The 21,929-nt window shown below is 50.3% G+C and overlaps 12 non-coding genes across 12 annotated transcripts; all 12 read left to right on the plus strand.

Annotated features, from left to right (window-relative positions):
• The first annotated feature begins 662 nt into the window (after positions 1 to 662).
• On the plus strand, positions 663 to 734 carry trnad-guc (transfer RNA aspartic acid (anticodon GUC)). The gene has a single exon. It is a non-coding gene; the product is annotated as a tRNA-Asp (tRNA).
• A 1,743-nt stretch (positions 735 to 2,477) lies between these two features.
• Positions 2,478 to 2,549, plus strand: trnad-guc (transfer RNA aspartic acid (anticodon GUC)). The gene has a single exon. It is a non-coding gene; the product is annotated as a tRNA-Asp (tRNA).
• Positions 2,550 to 4,298: 1,749 nt separating this feature from the next.
• Positions 4,299 to 4,370, plus strand: trnad-guc (transfer RNA aspartic acid (anticodon GUC)). The gene has a single exon. It is a non-coding gene; the product is annotated as a tRNA-Asp (tRNA).
• A 1,749-nt stretch (positions 4,371 to 6,119) lies between these two features.
• Positions 6,120 to 6,191, plus strand: trnad-guc (transfer RNA aspartic acid (anticodon GUC)). Its single transcript has one exon. It is a non-coding gene; the product is annotated as a tRNA-Asp (tRNA).
• Positions 6,192 to 7,940: 1,749 nt separating this feature from the next.
• On the plus strand, positions 7,941 to 8,012 carry trnad-guc (transfer RNA aspartic acid (anticodon GUC)). Its single transcript has one exon. It is a non-coding gene; the product is annotated as a tRNA-Asp (tRNA).
• A 1,749-nt stretch (positions 8,013 to 9,761) lies between these two features.
• Positions 9,762 to 9,833, plus strand: trnad-guc (transfer RNA aspartic acid (anticodon GUC)). The gene has a single exon. It is a non-coding gene; the product is annotated as a tRNA-Asp (tRNA).
• A 1,746-nt stretch (positions 9,834 to 11,579) lies between these two features.
• On the plus strand, positions 11,580 to 11,651 carry trnad-guc (transfer RNA aspartic acid (anticodon GUC)). Its single transcript has one exon. It is a non-coding gene; the product is annotated as a tRNA-Asp (tRNA).
• Positions 11,652 to 13,400: 1,749 nt separating this feature from the next.
• On the plus strand, positions 13,401 to 13,472 carry trnad-guc (transfer RNA aspartic acid (anticodon GUC)). Its single transcript has one exon. It is a non-coding gene; the product is annotated as a tRNA-Asp (tRNA).
• A 1,749-nt stretch (positions 13,473 to 15,221) lies between these two features.
• On the plus strand, positions 15,222 to 15,293 carry trnad-guc (transfer RNA aspartic acid (anticodon GUC)). Its single transcript has one exon. It is a non-coding gene; the product is annotated as a tRNA-Asp (tRNA).
• A 1,746-nt stretch (positions 15,294 to 17,039) lies between these two features.
• On the plus strand, positions 17,040 to 17,111 carry trnad-guc (transfer RNA aspartic acid (anticodon GUC)). The gene has a single exon. It is a non-coding gene; the product is annotated as a tRNA-Asp (tRNA).
• A 1,749-nt stretch (positions 17,112 to 18,860) lies between these two features.
• Positions 18,861 to 18,932, plus strand: trnad-guc (transfer RNA aspartic acid (anticodon GUC)). The gene has a single exon. It is a non-coding gene; the product is annotated as a tRNA-Asp (tRNA).
• Positions 18,933 to 20,675: 1,743 nt separating this feature from the next.
• On the plus strand, positions 20,676 to 20,747 carry trnad-guc (transfer RNA aspartic acid (anticodon GUC)). Its single transcript has one exon. It is a non-coding gene; the product is annotated as a tRNA-Asp (tRNA).
• The last annotated feature ends 1,182 nt before the right edge of the window (positions 20,748 to 21,929 follow it).

Consider the following 21,929-nt stretch of genomic DNA (forward strand, 5'->3'; position numbering starts at 1 on the left):
AGGACTGCAGTTGCTGGAAATCAGAGTCTCGATCAGTGTGGCGCTGGAAACGCGAAGCAAGTCAGGCAGCATCCTGATTTTCCTGCTCCTCGGATTCTGCCTGACTTGAAGGGCTGAATGGCCTACTCCTGCACTTAATTTCTACGTTTCGATGTTAAATGCATGGCTGAGAGATCTGATGCAGCGTACAGTAAAGTCACCCCACCGTCCTCCGGGAGCACTGCTCTCTGATGAGGAAGCGATTGATGGGTGGTAGTAGAACCTGAGGGGACGAGCTTGAAAAAGGGAAGCTTTCGTGCTGAGTCCATTTGGCAGTGGGAATTGAAGCCAGGCTGTTGGATTTGTGCTGTCGTACACAAATCAGTTTGTTAGAAGCAGGTAATGGGAGAGCGCGCGTGGATCAGCAGCAGACGAAGTTTAACGCAGACGGTAGGGCACAACGAAAAGGCTGTTTTACAGCAGCAGCAGCAGCAGCAGCGGCGGATTACTTGAAAGAAAGATAGTCGAATAATAAAACATGAAAACAACAATAACTATTCTCTTAATCATCTCCACAGAGGTAGAAGATGATCTAAAGGAGAACTCAAATTGACAACAAAATCCAAATTTCACATAAGAACATTCTACCTAATACGGATGCGACAGAGTGCGCTGTCGTCCCATCCTCGGTAGTATAGTGGTTAGTATCCCCGCCTGTCACGCGGGAGACCGGGGTTCAATTCCCCGCCGGGGAGTCTGCGGCATTTTGAGAGGCCAGCTCCATATCTCAATGCAGGAGTGCCGATTTCAAGTCCCATGCGTTCCCAGGGCCGAGCGGTCTGCTCTTGTCAACAAACAAAACCTACGATACTCTCCATTCTGCTCTCCCTGGCCAACTTGTCCTTTCATCTACCAAGGAGATGATCATTTGAGACTTCCTCCTTTTTTGGCGACAAATGAAAACTGCCGTCCTCAAGAAGGCTCACCGGACCAGAAACCTTGTCTGCTTTCTTCCCCTTCCCCCACCCCCACTCCAGATGCTGACTTGCTCCAGCAATTTCTGTTTCCCACTCTGATTTTGTTGTCACTTCGTCCCGTCAGTGGGCATATAACTCGCACGCAAACGGCGTGCAAATTAAAACCTTTAAGCAACCGGTAGCGACAAATGACAGTGAGCTTTCCCCTCTCCCTCGCTCCAATCAAAAAGGGGTCAGACCCCTCAGAGTTTGGACCCGATCCTGCCATTAAGGTGATGCAACACCATCCCCTGCTGCTGGCAGACTGTACTACACCCACAGTGGAAAGTCAAAGTCATCTGAGTGGCATCGTCTGCTCTTCTCGATAGAAGGACAAAGCCCAGTGGCTGGGTTAACATGAAGGTCAACACAGAGGCAAGCTTGAGAAAGCACGTGCAGGTACTCAACCTACACTGTTGGCATCATAGGAGCACCACAGTGTGGAAGCAGGCCATTCACACTGACCCTTCTGAAGAGAAACCCATGCAGATCCATGCTTGGTACTGAGGGATCCCAGCAAAAGTTCACCGGTTCCCAATGTTGGGGACGTCCAGAACCAGGGGTGACAGTCTCCGAACGAAGGGCAAGCGATTCAGGAAGAATTTTTCTCTCAGAGAGTGGTGAACCTGTGGACTTGTCTCCCACAGGAAGATGCGGCTATGCCGGTTTGTGAGATACACTCAAGAGGGAGCCGGACGTAGACCTTGCAGCTAAAGGGATCCAGGGGTACGGAGAGGAAGCTGGAGTGCTTACTGAAATTACATGTTCAATCGTGATCACATTGAACGGTGGCGGTGTCTTGAAGGGCTGAATGGAACAAGTGAGGACTGCAGTTGCTGGAAATCAGAGTCTCGATCAGTGTGGCGCTGGAAACGCGAAGCAAGTCAGGCAGCATCCTGATTTTCCTGCTCCTCGGATTCTGCCTGACTTGAAGGGCTGAATGGCCTACTCCTGCACTTAATTTCTACGTTTCGATGTTAAATGCATGGCTGAGAGATCTGATGCAGCGTACAGTAAAGTCACCCCACCGTCCTCCGGGAGCACTGCTCTCTGATGAGGAAGCGATTGATGGGTGGTAGTAGAACCTGAGGGGACGAGCTTGAAAAAGGGAAGCTTTCGTGCTGAGTCCATTTGGCAGTGGGAATTGAAGCCAGGCTGTTGGATTTGTGCTGTCGTACACAAATCAGTTTGTTAGAAGCAGGTAATGGGAGAGCGCGCGTGGATCAGCAGCAGACGAAGTTTAACGCAGACGGTAGGGCACAACGAAAAGGCTGTTTTACAGCAGCAGCAGCAGCAGCGGCGGATTACTTGAAAGAAAGATAGTCGAATAATAAAACATGAAAACAACAATAACTATTCTCTTAATCATCTCCACAGAGGTAGAAGATGATCTAAAGGAGAACTCAAATTGACAACAAAATCCAAATTTCACATAAGAACATTCTACCTAATACGGATGCGACAGAGTGCGCTGTCGTCCAATCCTCGGTAGTATAGTGGTTAGTATCCCCGCCTGTCACGCGGGAGACCGGGGTTCAATTCCCCGCCGGGGAGTCTGCGGCATTTTGAGAGGCCAGCTCCATATCTCAATGCAGGAGTGCCGATTTCAAGTCCCATGCGTTCCCAGGGCGGAGCGGTCTGCTCTTGTCAACAAACAAAACCTACGATACTCTCCATTCTGCTCTCCCTGGCCAACTTGTCCTTTCATCTACCAAGGAGATGATCATTTGAGACTTCCTCATTTTTTGGCGACAAATGAAAACTGCCGTCCTCAAGAAGGCTCACCGGACCAGAAACCTTGTCTGCTTTCTTCCCCTTCCCCCACCCCCACTCCAGATGCTGACTTGCTCCAGCAATTTCTGTTTCCCACTCTGATTTTGTTGTCACTTCGTCCCGTCAGTGGGCATATAACTCGCACGCAAACGGCGTGCAAATTAAAACCTTTAAGCAACCGGTAGCGACAAATGACAGTGAGCTTTCCCCTCTCCCTCGCTCCAATCAAAAAGGGGTCAGACCCCTCAGAGTTTGGACCCGATCCTGCCATTAAGGTGATGCAACACCATCCCCTGCTGCTGGCAGACTGTACTACACCCACAGTGGAAAGTCAAAGTCATCTGAGTGGCATCGTCTGCTCTTCTCGATAGAAGGACAAAGCCCAGTGGCTGGGTTAACATGAAGGTCAACACAGAGGCAAGCTTGAGAAAGCACGTGCAGGTACTCAACCTACACTGTTGGCATCATAGGAGCACCACAGTGTGGAAGCAGGCCATTCACACTGACCCTTCTGAAGAGAAACCCATGCAGATCCATGCTTGGTACTGAGGGATCCCAGCAAAAGTTCACCGGTTCCCAATGTTGGGGACGTCCAGAACCAGGGGTGACAGTCTCCGAACGAAGGGCAAGCGATTCAGGAAGAATTTTTCTCTCAGAGAGTGGTGAACCTGTGGACTTGTCTCCCACAGGAAGATGCGGCTATGCCGGTTTGTGAGATACACTCAAGAGGGAGCCGGACGTAGACCTTGCAGCTAAAGGGATCCAGGGGTACGGAGAGGAAGCTGGAGTGCTTACTGAAATTACATGTTCAATCGTGATCACATTGAACGGTGGCGGTGTCTTGAAGGGCTGAATGGAACAAGTGAGGACTGCAGTTGCTGGAAATCAGAGTCTCGATCAGTGTGGCGCTGGAAACGCGAAGCAAGTCAGGCAGCATCCTGATTTTCCTGCTCCTCGGATTCTGCCTGACTTGAAGGGCTGAATGGCCTACTCCTGCACTTAATTTCTACGTTTCGATGTTAAATGCATGGCTGAGAGATCTGATGCAGCGTACAGTAAAGTCACCCCACCGTCCTCCGGGAGCACTGCTCTCTGATGAGGAAGCGATTGATGGGTGGTAGTAGAACCTGAGGGGACGAGCTTGAAAAAGGGAAGCTTTCGTGCTGAGTCCATTTGGCAGTGGGAATTGAAGCCAGGCTGTTGGATTTGTGCTGTCGTACACAAATCAGTTTGTTAGAAGCAGGTAATGGGAGAGCGCGCGTGGATCAGCAGCAGACGAAGTTTAACGCAGACGGTAGGGCACAACGAAAAGGCTGTTTTACAGCAGCAGCAGCAGCAGCAGCGGCGGCGGATTACTTGAAAGAAAGATAGTCGAATAATAAAACATGAAAACAACAATAACTATTCTCTTAATCATCTCCACAGAGGTAGAAGATGATCTAAAGGAGAACTCAAATTGACAACAAAATCCAAATTTCACATAAGAACATTCTACCTAATACGGATGCGACAGAGCGCGCTGTCGTCCAATCCTCGGTAGTATAGTGGTTAGTATCCCCGCCTGTCACGCGGGAGACCGGGGTTCAATTCCCCGCCGGGGAGTCTGCGGCATTTTGAGAGGCCAGCTCCATATCTCAATGCAGGAGTGCCGATTTCAATTCCCATGCGTTCCCAGGGCCGAGCGGTCTGCTCTTGTCAACAAACAAAACCTACGATACTCTCCATTCTGCTCTCCCTGGCCAACTTGTCCTTTCATCTACCAAGGAGATGATCATTTGAGACTTCCTCATTTTTTGGCGACAAATGAAAACTGCCGTCCTCAAGAAGGCTCACCGGACCAGAAACCTTGTCTGCTTTCTTCCCCTTCCCCCACCCCCACTCCAGATGCTGACTTGCTCCAGCAATTTCTGTTTCCCACTCTGATTTTGTTGTCACTTCGTCCCGTCAGTGGGCATATAACTCGCACGCAAACGGCGTGCAAATTAAAACCTTTAAGCAACCGGTAGCGACAAATGACAGTGAGCTTTCCCCTCTCCCTCGCTCCAATCAAAAAGGGGTCAGACCCCTCAGAGTTTGGACCCGATCCTGCCATCAAGGTGATGCAACACCATCCCCTGCTGCTGGCAGACTGTACTACACCCACAGTGGAAAGTCAAAGTCATCTGAGTGGCATCGTCTGCTCTTCTCGATAGAAGGACAAAGCCCAGTGGCTGGGTTAACATGAAGGTCAACACAGAGGCAAGCTTGAGAAAGCACGTGCAGGTACTCAACCTACACTGTTGGCATCATAGGAGCACCACAGTGTGGAAGCAGGCCATTCACACTGACCCTTCTGAAGAGAAACCCATGCAGATCCATGCTTGGTACTGAGGGATCCCAGCAAAAGTTCACCGGTTCCCAATGTTGGGGACGTCCAGAACCAGGGGTGACAGTCTCCGAACGAAGGGCAAGCGATTCAGGAAGAATTTTTCTCTCAGAGAGTGGTGAACCTGTGGACTTGTCTCCCACAGGAAGATGCGGCTATGCCGGTTTGTGAGATACACTCAAGAGGGAGCCGGACGTAGACCTTGCAGCTAAAGGGATCCAGGGGTACGGAGAGGAAGCTGGAGTGCTTACTGAAATTACATGTTCAATCGTGATCACATTGAACGGTGGCGGTGTCTTGAAGGGCTGAATGGAACAAGTGAGGACTGCAGTTGCTGGAAATCAGAGTCTCGATCAGTGTGGCGCTGGAAACGCGAAGCAAGTCAGGCAGCATCCTGATTTTCCTGCTCCTCGGATTCTGCCTGACTTGAAGGGCTGAATGGCCTACTCCTGCACTTAATTTCTACGTTTCGATGTTAAATGCATGGCTGAGAGATCTGATGCAGCGTACAGTAAAGTCACCCCACCGTCCTCCGGGAGCACTGCTCTCTGATGAGGAAGCGATTGATGGGTGGTAGTAGAACCTGAGGGGACGAGCTTGAAAAAGGGAAGCTTTCGTGCTGAGTCCATTTGGCAGTGGGAATTGAAGCCAGGCTGTTGGATTTGTGCTGTCGTACACAAATCAGTTTGTTAGAAGCAGGTAATGGGAGAGCGCGCGTGGATCAGCAGCAGACGAAGTTTAACGCAGACGGTAGGGCACAACGAAAAGGCTGTTTTACAGCAGCAGCAGCAGCAGCAGCGGCGGCGGATTACTTGAAAGAAAGATAGTCGAATAATAAAACATGAAAACAACAATAACTATTCTCTTAATCATCTCCACAGAGGTAGAAGATGATCTAAAGGAGAACTCAAATTGACAACAAAATCCAAATTTCACATAAGAACATTCTACCTAATACGGATGCGACAGAGTGCGCTGTCGTCCCATCCTCGGTAGTATAGTGGTTAGTATCCCCGCCTGTCACGCGGGAGACCGGGGTTCAATTCCCCGCCGGGGAGTCTGCGGCATTTTGAGAGGCCAGCTCCATATCTCAATGCAGGAGTGCCGATTTCAAGTCCCATGCGTTCCCAGGGCGGAGCGGTCTGCTCTTGTCAACAAACAAAACCTACGATACTCTCCATTCTGCTCTCCCTGGCCAACTTGTCCTTTCATCTACCAAGGAGATGATCATTTGAGACTTCCTCATTTTTTGGCGACAAATGAAAACTGCCGTCCTCAAGAAGGCTCACCGGACCAGAAACCTTGTCTGCTTTCTTCCCCTTCCCCCACCCCCACTCCAGATGCTGACTTGCTCCAGCAATTTCTGTTTCCCACTCTGATTTTGTTGTCACTTCGTCCCGTCAGTGGGCATATAACTCGCACGCAAACGGCGTGCAAATTAAAACCTTTAAGCAACCGGTAGCGACAAATGACAGTGAGCTTTCCCCTCTCCCTCGCTCCAATCAAAAAGGGGTCAGACCCCTCAGAGTTTGGACCCGATCCTGCCATTAAGGTGATGCAACACCATCCCCTGCTGCTGGCAGACTGTACTACACCCACAGTGGAAAGTCAAAGTCATCTGAGTGGCATCGTCTGCTCTTCTCGATAGAAGGACAAAGCCCAGTGGCTGGGTTAACATGAAGGTCAACACAGAGGCAAGCTTGAGAAAGCACGTGCAGGTACTCAACCTACACTGTTGGCATCATAGGAGCAACACAGTGTGGAAGCAGGCCATTCACACTGACCCTTCTGAAGAGAAACCCATGCAGATCCATGCTTGGTACTGAGGGATCCCAGCAAAAGTTCACCGGTTCCCAATGTTGGGGACGTCCAGAACCAGGGGTGACAGTCTCCGAACGAAGGGCAAGCGATTCAGGAAGAATTTTTCTCTCAGAGAGTGGTGAACCTGTGGACTTGTCTCCCACAGGAAGATGCGGCTATGCCGGTTTGTGAGATACACTCAAGAGGGAGCCGGACGTAGACCTTGCAGCTAAAGGGATCCAGGGGTACGGAGAGGAAGCTGGAGTGCTTACTGAAATTACATGTTCAATCGTGATCACATTGAACGGTGGCGGTGTCTTGAAGGGCTGAATGGAACAAGTGAGGACTGCAGTTGCTGGAAATCAGAGTCTCGATCAGTGTGGCGCTGGAAACGCGAAGCAAGTCAGGCAGCATCCTGATTTTCCTGCTCCTCGGATTCTGCCTGACTTGAAGGGCTGAATGGCCTACTCCTGCACTTAATTTCTACGTTTCGATGTTAAATGCATGGCTGAGAGATCTGATGCAGCGTACAGTAAAGTCACCCCACCGTCCTCCGGGAGCACTGCTCTCTGATGAGGAAGCGATTGATGGGTGGTAGTAGAACCTGAGGGGACGAGCTTGAAAAAGGGAAGCTTTCGTGCTGAGTCCATTTGGCAGTGGGAATTGAAGCCAGGCTGTTGGATTTGTGCTGTCGTACACAAATCAGTTTGTTAGAAGCAGGTAATGGGAGAGCGCGCGTGGATCAGCAGCAGACGAAGTTTAACGCAGACGGTAGGGCACAACGAAAAGGCTGTTTTACAGCAGCAGCAGCAGCAGCAGCGGCGGCGGATTACTTGAAAGAAAGATAGTCGAATAATAAAACATGAAAACAACAATAACTATTCTCTTAATCATCTCCACAGAGGTAGAAGATGATCTAAAGGAGAACTCAAATTGACAACAAAATCCAAATTTCACATAAGAACATTCTACCTAATACGGATGCGACAGAGTGCGCTGTCGTCCCATCCTCGGTAGTATAGTGGTTAGTATCCCCGCCTGTCACGCGGGAGACCGGGGTTCAATTCCCCGCCGGGGAGTCTGCGGCATTTTGAGAGGCCAGCTCCATATCTCAATGCAGGAGTGCCGATTTCAAGTCCCATGCGTTCCCAGGGCGGAGCGGTCTGCTCTTGTCAACAAACAAAACCTACGATACTCTCCATTCTGCTCTCCCTGGCCAACTTGTCCTTTCATCTACCAAGGAGATGATCATTTGAGACTTCCTCATTTTTTGGCGACAAATGAAAACTGCCGTCCTCAAGAAGGCTCACCGGACCAGAAACCTTGTCTGCTTTCTTCCCCTTCCCCCACCCCCACTCCAGATGCTGACTTGCTCCAGCAATTTCTGTTTCCCACTCTGATTTTGTTGTCACTTCGTCCCGTCAGTGGGCATATAACTCGCACGCAAACGGCGTGCAAATTAAAACCTTTAAGCAACCGGTAGCGACAAATGACAGTGAGCTTTCCCCTCTCCCTCGCTCCAATCAAAAAGGGGTCAGACCCCTCAGAGTTTGGACCCGATCCTGCCATTAAGGTGATGCAACACCATCCCCTGCTGCTGGCAGACTGTACTACACCCACAGTGGAAAGTCAAAGTCATCTGAGTGGCATCGTCTGCTCTTCTCGATAGAAGGACAAAGCCCAGTGGCTGGGTTAACATGAAGGTCAACACAGAGGCAAGCTTGAGAAAGCACGTGCAGGTACTCAACCTACACTGTTGGCATCATAGGAGCACCACAGTGTGGAAGCAGGCCATTCACACTGACCCTTCTGAAGAGAAACCCATGCAGATCCATGCTTGGTACTGAGGGATCCCAGCAAAAGTTCACCGGTTCCCAATGTTGGGGACGTCCAGAACCAGGGGTGACAGTCTCCGAACGAAGGGCAAGCGATTCAGGAAGAATTTTTCTCTCAGAGAGTGGTGAACCTGTGGACTTGTCTCCCACAGGAAGATGCGGCTATGCCGGTTTGTGAGATACACTCAAGAGGGAGCCGGACGTAGACCTTGCAGCTAAAGGGATCCAGGGGTACGGAGAGGAAGCTGGAGTGCTTACTGAAATTACATGTTCAATCGTGATCACATTGAACGGTGGCGGTGTCTTGAAGGGCTGAATGGAACAAGTGAGGACTGCAGTTGCTGGAAATCAGAGTCTCGATCAGTGTGGCGCTGGAAACGCGAAGCAAGTCAGGCAGCATCCTGATTTTCCTGCTCCTCGGATTCTGCCTGACTTGAAGGGCTGAATGGCCTACTCCTGCACTTAATTTCTACGTTTCGATGTTAAATGCATGGCTGAGAGATCTGATGCAGCGTACAGTAAAGTCACCCCACCGTCCTCCGGGAGCACTGCTCTCTGATGAGGAAGCGATTGATGGGTGGTAGTAGAACCTGAGGGGACGAGCTTGAAAAAGGGAAGCTTTCGTGCTGAGTCCATTTGGCAGTGGGAATTGAAGCCAGGCTGTTGGATTTGTGCTGTCGTACACAAATCAGTTTGTTAGAAGCAGGTAATGGGAGAGCGCGCGTGGATCAGCAGCAGACGAAGTTTAACGCAGACGGTAGGGCACAACGAAAAGGCTGTTTTACAGCAGCAGCAGCAGCAGCAGCGGCGGCGGATTACTTGAAAGAAAGATAGTCGAATAATAAAACATGAAAACAACAATAACTATTCTCTTAATCATCTCCACAGAGGTAGAAGATGATCTAAAGGAGAACTCAAATTGACAACAAAATCCAAATTTCACATAAGAACATTCTACCTAATACGGATGCGACAGAGCGCGCTGTCGTCCAATCCTCGGTAGTATAGTGGTTAGTATCCCCGCCTGTCACGCGGGAGACCGGGGTTCAATTCCCCGCCGGGGAGTCTGCGGCATTTTGAGAGGCCAGCTCCATATCTCAATGCAGGAGTGCCGATTTCAATTCCCATGCGTTCCCAGGGCCGAGCGGTCTGCTCTTGTCAACAAACAAAACCTACGATACTCTCCATTCTGCTCTCCCTGGCCAACTTGTCCTTTCATCTACCAAGGAGATGATCATTTGAGACTTCCTCATTTTTTGGCGACAAATGAAAACTGCCGTCCTCAAGAAGGCTCACCGGACCAGAAACCTTGTCTGCTTTCTTCCCCTTCCCCCACCCCCACTCCAGATGCTGACTTGCTCCAGCAATTTCTGTTTCCCACTCTGATTTTGTTGTCACTTCGTCCCGTCAGTGGGCATATAACTCGCACGCAAACGGCGTGCAAATTAAAACCTTTAAGCAACCGGTAGCGACAAATGACAGTGAGCTTTCCCCTCTCCCTCGCTCCAATCAAAAAGGGGTCAGACCCCTCAGAGTTTGGACCCGATCCTGCCATCAAGGTGATGCAACACCATCCCCTGCTGCTGGCAGACTGTACTACACCCACAGTGGAAAGTCAAAGTCATCTGAGTGGCATCGTCTGCTCTTCTCGATAGAAGGACAAAGCCCAGTGGCTGGGTTAACATGAAGGTCAACACAGAGGCAAGCTTGAGAAAGCACGTGCAGGTACTCAACCTACACTGTTGGCATCATAGGAGCACCACAGTGTGGAAGCAGGCCATTCACACTGACCCTTCTGAAGAGAAACCCATGCAGATCCATGCTTGGTACTGAGGGATCCCAGCAAAAGTTCACCGGTTCCCAATGTTGGGGACGTCCAGAACCAGGGGTGACAGTCTCCGAACGAAGGGCAAGCGATTCAGGAAGAATTTTTCTCTCAGAGAGTGGTGAACCTGTGGACTTGTCTCCCACAGGAAGATGCGGCTATGCCGGTTTGTGAGATACACTCAAGAGGGAGCCGGACGTAGACCTTGCAGCTAAAGGGATCCAGGGGTACGGAGAGGAAGCTGGAGTGCTTACTGAAATTACATGTTCAATCGTGATCACATTGAACGGTGGCGGTGTCTTGAAGGGCTGAATGGAACAAGTGAGGACTGCAGTTGCTGGAAATCAGAGTCTCGATCAGTGTGGCGCTGGAAACGCGAAGCAAGTCAGGCAGCATCCTGATTTTCCTGCTCCTCGGATTCTGCCTGACTTGAAGGGCTGAATGGCCTACTCCTGCACTTAATTTCTACGTTTCGATGTTAAATGCATGGCTGAGAGATCTGATGCAGCGTACAGTAAAGTCACCCCACCGTCCTCCGGGAGCACTGCTCTCTGATGAGGAAGCGATTGATGGGTGGTAGTAGAACCTGAGGGGACGAGCTTGAAAAAGGGAAGCTTTCGTGCTGAGTCCATTTGGCAGTGGGAATTGAAGCCAGGCTGTTGGATTTGTGCTGTCGTACACAAATCAGTTTGTTAGAAGCAGGTAATGGGAGAGCGCGCGTGGATCAGCAGCAGACGAAGTTTAACGCAGACGGTAGGGCACAACGAAAAGGCTGTTTTACAGCAGCAGCAGCAGCAGCAGCGGCGGATTACTTGAAAGAAAGATAGTCGAATAATAAAACATGAAAACAACAATAACTATTCTCTTAATCATCTCCACAGAGGTAGAAGATGATCTAAAGGAGAACTCAAATTGACAACAAAATCCAAATTTCACATAAGAACATTCTACCTAATACGGATGCGACAGAGTGCGCTGTCGTCCAATCCTCGGTAGTATAGTGGTTAGTATCCCCGCCTGTCACGCGGGAGACCGGGGTTCAATTCCCCGCCGGGGAGTCTGCGGCATTTTGAGAGGCCAGCTCCATATCTCAATGCAGGAGTGCCGATTTCAAGTCCCATGCGTTCCCAGGGCGGAGCGGTCTGCTCTTGTCAACAAACAAAACCTACGATACTCTCCATTCTGCTCTCCCTGGCCAACTTGTCCTTTCATCTACCAAGGAGATGATCATTTGAGACTTCCTCATTTTTTGGCGACAAATGAAAACTGCCGTCCTCAAGAAGGCTCACCGGACCAGAAACCTTGTCTGCTTTCTTCCCCTTCCCCCACCCCCACTCCAGATGCTGACTTGCTCCAGCAATTTCTGTTTCCCACTCTGATTTTGTTGTCACTTCGTCCCGTCAGTGGGCATATAACTCGCACGCAAACGGCGTGCAAATTAAAACCTTTAAGCAACCGGTAGCGACAAATGACAGTGAGCTTTCCCCTCTCCCTCGCTCCAATCAAAAAGGGGTCAGACCCCTCAGAGTTTGGACCCGATCCTGCCATTAAGGTGATGCAACACCATCCCCTGCTGCTGGCAGACTGTACTACACCCACAGTGGAAAGTCAAAGTCATCTGAGTGGCATCGTCTGCTCTTCTCGATAGAAGGACAAAGCCCAGTGGCTGGGTTAACATGAAGGTCAACACAGAGGCAAGCTTGAGAAAGCACGTGCAGGTACTCAACCTACACTGTTGGCATCATAGGAGCACCACAGTGTGGAAGCAGGCCATTCACACTGACCCTTCTGAAGAGAAACCCATGCAGATCCATGCTTGGTACTGAGGGATCCCAGCAAAAGTTCACCGGTTCCCAATGTTGGGGACGTCCAGAACCAGGGGTGACAGTCTCCGAACGAAGGGCAAGCGATTCAGGAAGAATTTTTCTCTCAGAGAGTGGTGAACCTGTGGACTTGTCTCCCACAGGAAGATGCGGCTATGCCGGTTTGTGAGATACACTCAAGAGGGAGCCGGACGTAGACCTTGCAGCTAAAGGGATCCAGGGGTACGGAGAGGAAGCTGGAGTGCTTACTGAAATTACATGTTCAATCGTGATCACATTGAACGGTGGCGGTGTCTTGAAGGGCTGAATGGAACAAGTGAGGACTGCAGTTGCTGGAAATCAGAGTCTCGATCAGTGTGGCGCTGGAAACGCGAAGCAAGTCAGGCAGCATCCTGATTTTCCTGCTCCTCGGATTCTGCCTGACTTGAAGGGCTGAATGGCCTACTCCTGCACTTAATTTCTACGTTTCGATGTTAAATGCATGGCTGAGAGATCTGATGCAGCGTACAGTAAAGTCACCCCACCGTCCTCCGGGAGCACTGCTCTCTGATGAGGAAGCGATTGATGGGTGGTAGTAGAACCTGAGGGGACGAGCTTGAAAAAGGGAAGCTTTCGTGCTGAGTCCATTTGGCAGTGGGAATTGAAGCCAGGCTGTTGGATTTGTGCTGTCGTACACAAATCAGTTTGTTAGAAGCAGGTAATGGGAGAGCGCGCGTGGATCAGCAGCAGACGAAGTTTAACGCAGACGGTAGGGCACAACGAAAAGGCTGTTTTACAGCAGCAGCAGCAGCAGCAGCGGCGGCGGATTACTTGAAAGAAAGATAGTCGAATAATAAAACATGAAAACAACAATAACTATTCTCTTAATCATCTCCACAGAGGTAGAAGATGATCTAAAGGAGAACTCAAATTGACAACAAAATCCAAATTTCACATAAGAACATTCTACCTAATACGGATGCGACAGAGGGCGCTGTCGTCCCATCCTCGGTAGTATAGTGGTTAGTATCCCCGCCTGTCACGCGGGAGACCGGGGTTCAATTCCCCGCCGGGGAGTCTGCGGCATTTTGAGAGGCCAGCTCCATATCTCAATGCAGGAGTGCCGATTTCAAGTCCCATGCGTTCCCAGGGCGGAGCGGTCTGCTCTTGTCAACAAACAAAACCTACGATACTCTCCATTCTGCTCTCCCTGGCCAACTTGTCCTTTCATCTACCAAGGAGATGATCATTTGAGACTTCCTCATTTTTTGGCGACAAATGAAAACTGCCGTCCTCAAGAAGGCTCACCGGACCAGAAACCTTGTCTGCTTTCTTCCCCTTCCCCCACCCCCACTCCAGATGCTGACTTGCTCCAGCAATTTCTGTTTCCCACTCTGATTTTGTTGTCACTTCGTCCCGTCAGTGGGCATATAACTCGCACGCAAACGGCGTGCAAATTAAAACCTTTAAGCAACCGGTAGCGACAAATGACAGTGAGCTTTCCCCTCTCCCTCGCTCCAATCAAAAAGGGGTCAGACCCCTCAGAGTTTGGACCCGATCCTGCCATTAAGGTGATGCAACACCATCCCCTGCTGCTGGCAGACTGTACTACACCCACAGTGGAAAGTCAAAGTCATCTGAGTGGCATCGTCTGCTCTTCTCGATAGAAGGACAAAGCCCAGTGGCTGGGTTAACATGAAGGTCAACACAGAGGCAAGCTTGAGAAAGCACGTGCAGGTACTCAACCTACACTGTTGGCATCATAGGAGCACCACAGTGTGGAAGCAGGCCATTCACACTGACCCTTCTGAAGAGAAACCCATGCAGATCCATGCTTGGTACTGAGGGATCCCAGCAAAAGTTCACCGGTTCCCAATGTTGGGGACGTCCAGAACCAGGGGTGACAGTCTCCGAACGAAGGGCAAGCGATTCAGGAAGAATTTTTCTCTCAGAGAGTGGTGAACCTGTGGACTTGTCTCCCACAGGAAGATGCGGCTATGCCGGTTTGTGAGATACACTCAAGAGGGAGCCGGACGTAGACCTTGCAGCTAAAGGGATCCAGGGGTACGGAGAGGAAGCTGGAGTGCTTACTGAAATTACATGTTCAATCGTGATCACATTGAACGGTGGCGGTGTCTTGAAGGGCTGAATGGAACAAGTGAGGACTGCAGTTGCTGGAAATCAGAGTCTCGATCAGTGTGGCGCTGGAAACGCGAAGCAAGTCAGGCAGCATCCTGATTTTCCTGCTCCTCGGATTCTGCCTGACTTGAAGGGCTGAATGGCCTACTCCTGCACTTAATTTCTACGTTTCGATGTTAAATGCATGGCTGAGAGATCTGATGCAGCGTACAGTAAAGTCACCCCACCGTCCTCCGGGAGCACTGCTCTCTGATGAGGAAGCGATTGATGGGTGGTAGTAGAACCTGAGGGGACGAGCTTGAAAAAGGGAAGCTTTCGTGCTGAGTCCATTTGGCAGTGGGAATTGAAGCCAGGCTGTTGGATTTGTGCTGTCGTACACAAATCAGTTTGTTAGAAGCAGGTAATGGGAGAGCGCGCGTGGATCAGCAGCAGACGAAGTTTAACGCAGACGGTAGGGCACAACGAAAAGGCTGTTTTACAGCAGCAGCAGCAGCAGCAGCGGCGGCGGATTACTTGAAAGAAAGATAGTCGAATAATAAAACATGAAAACAACAATAACTATTCTCTTAATCATCTCCACAGAGGTAGAAGATGATCTAAAGGAGAACTCAAATTGACAACAAAATCCAAATTTCACATAAGAACATTCTACCTAATACGGATGCGACAGAGCGCGCTGTCGTCCAATCCTCGGTAGTATAGTGGTTAGTATCCCCGCCTGTCACGCGGGAGACCGGGGTTCAATTCCCCGCCGGGGAGTCTGCGGCATTTTGAGAGGCCAGCTCCATATCTCAATGCAGGAGTGCCGATTTCAATTCCCATGCGTTCCCAGGGCCGAGCGGTCTGCTCTTGTCAACAAACAAAACCTACGATACTCTCCATTCTGCTCTCCCTGGCCAACTTGTCCTTTCATCTACCAAGGAGATGATCATTTGAGACTTCCTCATTTTTTGGCGACAAATGAAAACTGCCGTCCTCAAGAAGGCTCACCGGACCAGAAACCTTGTCTGCTTTCTTCCCCTTCCCCCACCCCCACTCCAGATGCTGACTTGCTCCAGCAATTTCTGTTTCCCACTCTGATTTTGTTGTCACTTCGTCCCGTCAGTGGGCATATAACTCGCACGCAAACGGCGTGCAAATTAAAACCTTTAAGCAACCGGTAGCGACAAATGACAGTGAGCTTTCCCCTCTCCCTCGCTCCAATCAAAAAGGGGTCAGACCCCTCAGAGTTTGGACCCGATCCTGCCATCAAGGTGATGCAACACCATCCCCTGCTGCTGGCAGACTGTACTACACCCACAGTGGAAAGTCAAAGTCATCTGAGTGGCATCGTCTGCTCTTCTCGATAGAAGGACAAAGCCCAGTGGCTGGGTTAACATGAAGGTCAACACAGAGGCAAGCTTGAGAAAGCACGTGCAGGTACTCAACCTACACTGTTGGCATCATAGGAGCACCACAGTGTGGAAGCAGGCCATTCACACTGACCCTTCTGAAGAGAAACCCATGCAGATCCATGCTTGGTACTGAGGGATCCCAGCAAAAGTTCACCGGTTCCCAATGTTGGGGACGTCCAGAACCAGGGGTGACAGTCTCCGAACGAAGGGCAAGCGATTCAGGAAGAATTTTTCTCTCAGAGAGTGGTGAACCTGTGGACTTGTCTCCCACAGGAAGATGCGGCTATGCCGGTTTGTGAGATACACTCAAGAGGGAGCCGGACGTAGACCTTGCAGCTAAAGGGATCCAGGGGTACGGAGAGGAAGCTGGAGTGCTTACTGAAATTACATGTTCAATCGTGATCACATTGAACGGTGGCGGTGTCTTGAAGGGCTGAATGGAACAAGTGAGGACTGCAGTTGCTGGAAATCAGAGTCTCGATCAGTGTGGCGCTGGAAACGCGAAGCAAGTCAGGCAGCATCCTGATTTTCCTGCTCCTCGGATTCTGCCTGACTTGAAGGGCTGAATGGCCTACTCCTGCACTTAATTTCTACGTTTCGATGTTAAATGCATGGCTGAGAGATCTGATGCAGCGTACAGTAAAGTCACCCCACCGTCCTCCGGGAGCACTGCTCTCTGATGAGGAAGCGATTGATGGGTGGTAGTAGAACCTGAGGGGACGAGCTTGAAAAAGGGAAGCTTTCGTGCTGAGTCCATTTGGCAGTGGGAATTGAAGCCAGGCTGTTGGATTTCTGCTGTCGTACACAAATCAGTTTGTTAGAAGCAGGTAATGGGAGAGCGCGCGTGGATCAGCAGCAGACGAAGTTTAACGCAGACGGTAGGGCACAACGAAAAGGCTGTTTTACAGCAGCAGCAGCAGCAGCAGCGGCGGATTACTTGAAAGAAAGATAGTCGAATAATAAAACATGAAAACAACAATAACTATTCTCTTAATCATCTCCACAGAGGTAGAAGATGATCTAAAGGAGAACTCAAATTGACAACAAAATCCAAATTTCACATAAGAACATTCTACCTAATACGGATGCGACAGAGTGCGCTGTCGTCCAATCCTCGGTAGTATAGTGGTTAGTATCCCCGCCTGTCACGCGGGAGACCGGGGTTCAATTCCCCGCCGGGGAGTCTGCGGCATTTTGAGAGGCCAGCTCCATATCTCAATGCAGGAGTGCCGATTTCAAGTCCCATGCGTTCCCAGGGCGGAGCGGTCTGCTCTTGTCAACAAACAAAACCTACGATACTCTCCATTCTGCTCTCCCTGGCCAACTTGTCCTTTCATCTACCAAGGAGATGATCATTTGAGACTTCCTCATTTTTTGGCGACAAATGAAAACTGCCGTCCTCAAGAAGGCTCACCGGACCAGAAACCTTGTCTGCTTTCTTCCCCTTCCCCCACCCCCACTCCAGATGCTGACTTGCTCCAGCAATTTCTGTTTCCCACTCTGATTTTGTTGTCACTTCGTCCCGTCAGTGGGCATATAACTCGCACGCAAACGGCGTGCAAATTAAAACCTTTAAGCAACCGGTAGCGACAAATGACAGTGAGCTTTCCCCTCTCCCTCGCTCCAATCAAAAAGGGGTCAGACCCCTCAGAGTTTGGACCCGATCCTGCCATTAAGGTGATGCAACACCATCCCCTGCTGCTGGCAGACTGTACTACACCCACAGTGGAAAGTCAAAGTCATCTGAGTGGCATCGTCTGCTCTTCTCGATAGAAGGACAAAGCCCAGTGGCTGGGTTAACATGAAGGTCAACACAGAGGCAAGCTTGAGAAAGCACGTGCAGGTACTCAACCTACACTGTTGGCATCATAGGAGCACCACAGTGTGGAAGCAGGCCATTCACACTGACCCTTCTGAAGAGAAACCCATGCAGATCCATGCTTGGTACTGAGGGATCCCAGCAAAAGTTCACCGGTTCCCAATGTTGGGGACGTCCAGAACCAGGGGTCACAGTCTCCGAACGAAGGGCAAGCGATTCAGGAAGAATTTTTCTCTCAGAGAGTGGTGAACCTGTGGACTTGTCTCCCACAGGAAGATGCGGCTATGCCGGTTTGTGAGATACACTCAAGAGGGAGCCGGACGTAGACCTTGCAGCTAAAGGGATCCAGGGGTACGGAGAGGAAGCTGGAGTGCTTACTGAAATTACATGTTCAATCGTGATCACATTGAACGGTGGCGGTGTCTTGAAGGGCTGAATGGAACAAGTGAGGACTGCAGTTGCTGGAAATCAGAGTCTCGATCAGTGTGGCGCTGGAAACGCGAAGCAAGTCAGGCAGCATCCTGATTTTCCTGCTCCTCGGATTCTGCCTGACTTGAAGGGCTGAATGGCCTACTCCTGCACTTAATTTCTACGTTTCGATGTTAAATGCATGGCTGAGAGATCTGATGCAGCGTACAGTAAAGTCACCCCACCGTCCTCCGGGAGCACTGCTCTCTGATGAGGAAGCGATTGATGGGTGGTAGTAGAACCTGAGGGGACGAGCTTGAAAAAGGGAAGCTTTCGTGCTGAGTCCATTTGGCAGTGGGAATTGAAGCCAGGCTGTTGGATTTGTGCTGTCGTACACAAATCAGTTTGTTAGAAGCAGGTAATGGGAGAGCGCGCGTGGATCAGCAGCAGACGAAGTTTAACGCAGACGGTAGGGCACAACGAAAAGGCTGTTTTACAGCAGCAGCAGCAGCAGCAGCGGCGGCGGATTACTTGAAAGAAAGATAGTCGAATAATAAAACATGAAAACAACAATAACTATTCTCTTAATCATCTCCACAGAGGTAGAAGATGATCTAAAGGAGAACTCAAATTGACAACAAAATCCAAATTTCACATAAGAACATTCTACCTAATACGGATGCGACAGAGCGCGCTGTCGTCCAATCCTCGGTAGTATAGTGGTTAGTATCCCCGCCTGTCACGCGGGAGACCGGGGTTCAATTCCCCGCCGGGGAGTCTGCGGCATTTTGAGAGGCCAGCTCCATATCTCAATGCAGGAGTGCCGATTTCAAGTCCCATGCGTTCCCAGGGCGGAGCGGTCTGCTCTTGTCAACAAACAAAACCTACGATACTCTCCATTCTGCTCTCCCTGGCCAACTTGTCCTTTCATCTACCAAGGAGATGATCATTTGAGACTTCCTCATTTTTTGGCGACAAATGAAAACTGCCGTCCTCAAGAAGGCTCACCGGACCAGAAACCTTGTCTGCTTTCTTCCCCTTCCCCCACCCCCACTCCAGATGCTGACTTGCTCCAGCAATTTCTGTTTCCCACTCTGATTTTGTTGTCACTTCGTCCCGTCAGTGGGCATATAACTCGCACGCAAACGGCGTGCAAATTAAAACCTTTAAGCAACCGGTAGCGACAAATGACAGTGAGCTTTCCCCTCTCCCTCGCTCCAATCAAAAAGGGGTCAGACCCCTCAGAGTTTGGACCCGATCCTGCCATTAAGGTGATGCAACACCATCCCCTGCTGCTGGCAGACTGTACTACACCCACAGTGGAAAGTCAAAGTCATCTGAGTGGCATCGTCTGCTCTTCTCGATAGAAGGACAAAGCCCAGTGGCTGGGTTAACATGAAGGTCAACACAGAGGCAAGCTTGAGAAAGCACGTGCAGGTACTCAACCTACACTGTTGGCATCATAGGAGCACCACAGTGTGGAAGCAGGCCATTCACACTGACCCTTCTGAAGAGAAACCCATGCAGATCCATGCTTGGTACTGAGGGATCCCAGCAAAAGTTCACCGGTTCCCAATGTTGGGGACGTCCAGAACCAGGGGTGACAGTCTCCGAACGAAGGGCAAGCGATTCAGGAAGAATTTTTCTCTCAGAGAGTGGTGAACCTGTGGACTTGTCTCCCACAGGAAGATGCGGCTATGCCGGTTTGTGAGATACACTCAAGAGGGAGCCGGACGTAGACCTTGCAGCTAAAGGGATCCAGGGGTACGGAGAGGAAGCTGGAGTGCTTACTGAAATTACATGTTCAATCGTGATCACATTGAACGGTGGCGGTGTCTTGAAGGGCTGAATGGAACAAGTGAGGACTGCAGTTGCTGGAAATCAGAGTCTCGATCAGTGTGGCGCTGGAAACGCGAAGCAAGTCAGGCAGCATCCTGATTTTCCTGCTCCTCGGATTCTGCCTGACTTGAAGGGCTGAATGGCCTACTCCTGCACTTAATTTCTACGTTTCGATGTTAAATGCATGGCTGAGAGATCTGATGCAGCGTACAGTAAAGTCACCCCACCGTCCTCCGGGAGCACTGCTCTCTGATGAGGAAGCGATTGATGGGTGGTAGTAGAACCTGAGGGGACGAGCTTGAAAAAGGGAAGCTTTCGTGCTGAGTCCATTTGGCAGTGGGAATTGAAGCCAGGCTGTTGGATTTGTGCTGTCGTACACAAATCAGTTTGTTAGAAGCAGGTAATGGGAGAGCGCGCGTGGATCAGCAGCAGACGAAGTTTAACGCAGACGGTAGGGCACAACGAAAAGGCTGTTTTACAGCAGCAGCAGCAGCGGCGGCGGATTACTTGAAAGAAAGATAGTCGAATAATAAAACATGAAAACAACAATAACTATTCTCTTAATCATCTCCACAGAGGTAGAAGATGATCTAAAGGAGAACTCAAATTGACAACAAAATCCAAATTTCACATAAGAACATTCTACCTAATACGGATGCGACAGAGCGCGCTGTCGTCCAATCCTCGGTAGTATAGTGGTTAGTATCCCCGCCTGTCACGCGGGAGACCGGGGTTCAATTCCCCGCCGGGGAGTCTGCGGCATTTTGAGAGGCCAGCTCCATATCTCAATGCAGGAGTGCCGATTTCAATTCCCATGCGTTCCCAGGGCCGAGCGGTCTGCTCTTGTCAACAAACAAAACCTACGATACTCTCCATTCTGCTCTCCCTGGCCAACTGTCCTTTCATCTACCAAGGAGATGATCATTTGAGACTTCCTCATTTTTTGGCGACAAATGAAAACTGCCGTCCTCAAGAAGGCTCACCGGACCAGAAACCTTGTCTGCTTTCTTCCCCTTCCCCCACCCCCACTCCAGATGCTGACTTGCTCCAGCAATTTCTGTTTCCCACTCTGATTTTGTTGTCACTTCGTCCCGTCAGTGGGCATATAACTCGCACGCAAACGGCGTGCAAATTAAAACCTTTAAGCAACCGGTAGCGACAAATGACAGTGAGCTTTCCCCTCTCCCTCGCTCCAATCAAAAAGGGGTCAGACCCCTCAGAGTTTGGACCCGATCCTGCCATCAAGGTGATGCAACACCATCCCCTGCTGCTGGCAGACTGTACTACACCCACAGTGGAAAGTCAAAGTCATCTGAGTGGCATCGTCTGCTCTTCTCGATAGAAGGACAAAGCCCAGTGGCTGGGTTAACATGAAGGTCAACACAGAGGCAAGCTTGAGAAAGCACGTGCAGGTACTCAACCTACACTGTTGGCATCATAGGAGCACCACAGTGTGGAAGCAGGCCATTCACACTGACCCTTCTGAAGAGAAACCCATGCAGATCCATGCTTGGTACTGAGGGATCCCAGCAAAAGTTCACCGGTTCCCAATGTTGGGGACGTCCAGAACCAGGGGTGACAGTCTCCGAACGAAGGGCAAGCGATTCAGGAAGAATTTTTCTCTCAGAGAGTGGTGAACCTGTGGACTTGTCTCCCACAGGAAGATGCGGCTATGCCGGTTTGTGAGATACACTCAAGAGGGAGCCGGACGTAGACCTTGCAGCTAAAGGGATCCAGGGGTACGGAGAGGAAGCTGGAGTGCTTACTGAAATTACATGTTCAATCGTGATCACATTGAACGGTGGCGGTGTCTTGAAGGGCTGAATGGAACAAGTGAGGACTGCAGTTGCTGGAAATCAGAGTCTCGATCAGTGTGGCGCTGGAAACGCGAAGCAAGTCAGGCAGCATCCTGATTTTCCTGCTCCTCGGATTCTG

Source organism: Chiloscyllium punctatum, chromosome 30 (assembly GCF_047496795.1).
Source record: "Chiloscyllium punctatum isolate Juve2018m chromosome 30, sChiPun1.3, whole genome shotgun sequence".
NCBI lineage: Eukaryota > Metazoa > Chordata > Chondrichthyes > Orectolobiformes > Hemiscylliidae > Chiloscyllium > Chiloscyllium punctatum.